Here is a 2,088-nt window from a genome sequence, read left to right on the forward strand (position 1 = left end):
CACTATCCCCGTCCGGGGCCATAGGTCAACGCCGATGAGTACGGCACCCTGTAGCAATGGCATGATTAGGAAGTCGTGCTTGAGCACCTTTCGGCCAATCTTCACTGGGAGCGTCATGGTCCCGGGTATCGTGGTTGAACCTCCGTCCGCCAGATGAACGGAGCTTGTCCCCTGTCGGATTGGAAATCCGAGGTTCTCTGCGTAGCGGGCGGTGTCCGTATTAATAAAGGACACCTCGGAGCCAGTGTCGATCAATGCCCGCATAGCGCGGTGTCGTATTGTAACCGGGCCGAGGAGTGATACCCCCCTTATTATCAAAAGATGTGTCTCCGACACGGTCGCCACTCGATTTTTACCCAACAAACCGAGAAAGGATTACTTCGGATATTCTAAATTTCTTAACCTTTATGACGCCCCGCTGATTCCTCTTTCCCTTTTTCTGTTTCAGATCGCCCGTTGCCGCCGGATCTAGGATCGCCGCTGGACCAAGCACCTCGCACCGTCTCTGGACTGCAGCTGTGCACCGCCGACTTTGCCCTGGACCTTCGCTGGACCGCCTCTGGATCTCCCTGAACGGATATAGGATCGCCGACAGGTAAGTATCAGGATCAGGTAGGTATGTCTTATAGGTAAGTTGACCGCGCACGAATGAATTTAAGTACTCTGATTTCTTTTAGATAATAAAATATAATCTATTTTATTCTATTTCCAGATACAAATTTTCGTGACAAGTTTTTAAGTGTTAACGCGTCTACCGCGGGATGTTCAACGCCGAGAGTCTAAGTTTCTATCGCTAGGCTTTACAAGACCGAATCGACTGTTCTCTACGAGGCTCTGACGAAGAATTCCACGTTCCGTGGGCTCTGCTCCGGTTCCAGGCTCCCGGTTGCATCCCCACTCTGGCATGGCTCCGCCTACTTTTCGAACATCTGTGGACCAGATGTGGCCTACACCTGCTTTCCAGATGTGGTGCTGTTTTGCTTCCGCGTTCCTGAGCCATTGTCTCCTTGGGCAGGTGCTCCACGAACAACAGCCCTATTGTTCGGCTATCTATTCGCTGTTTGTACATCTGAATAAATATTTTGCGCAGCATTCCCTTTTCCAGTATCCTTAGTTTTAATTTATTAATTTATACCTTACTGTTAATATAGAATCTTTCCGGAACATGGAACTTCGCGTGTACATTCGTTGTTTATAACTTTAACGCTATGGACATTTGATGTGCCGTGTCATGATCGCCCGCGATCGCTCACCAACCCCGCGTGGTATGGCTAATGGTCATTTGCCGTATCTTCGCATTAATTGTTTAATATGGCCTCGACTAATTAGCCGTAGGTGACTAATCCCTCGCTACGCTTTTGTCGCTATTGCTTATGTTTCGCTGGTTCCGCTTACCATGCTCCTTTTGATATCGAGTCACCCGGTATCTGCACGCCTCGACATACCCCGTGCTTCTAAACGTATATACGTCACTGGTATCGCGATCGCGCCTCCCTTACTTCCGGTCCGCTGATCCATGTCCATTTCTCACCAATGGCCACGCCCTTGACGCGTCAACTGCCCCTATTCGCCTCCCGGATCGCTCGTTGGCTCACGGCCGTGACGGCGCCTCCGTCGTATCGCGATTTCGGGTCCGGCGCGTCCGGCACGCCGTTCGACGGTGGGTGTGAGTTGACCTCGTTGGCCTCACTGCGTCGGCCCGATTTATTCTCCGGTCGGGCCCTTGGTTCGCCTGGTTCGCTTACGAAATCACGTCGTAGGCGTATCACGCAATCTACTTATTTGGCATGCTGACTGCCCGTACCATTGGTTTCTCCTTGACGCCCGCAACGCTTTGGCGACGATCATTCGCTGGTAACCTCGGTGGTTCGCTCGAGTGCCCTACGATGGTCCATCGTATCGCGAACTCGCGCCTCGTGCTTCTGTCCTATCGACCGACGGTTGTTTCATGTTATTTGGGGTAACTTCCACCCCCTCGCGTCGATAATTCACCGGTCGCGCTTTTAATTTGTCCAATTCGTTTACGAAGTCGCATCGTAACCCGTACTCGGGGGTTTCGCGTTCGTTATGCCGACCGATGGTCAGTAT

Source organism: Temnothorax curvispinosus, unplaced genomic scaffold (assembly GCF_003070985.1).
Source record: "Temnothorax curvispinosus isolate PA1 unplaced genomic scaffold, ASM307098v1 QBEX01004034.1, whole genome shotgun sequence".
Taxonomy (NCBI): Eukaryota; Metazoa; Arthropoda; class Insecta; order Hymenoptera; family Formicidae; genus Temnothorax; species Temnothorax curvispinosus.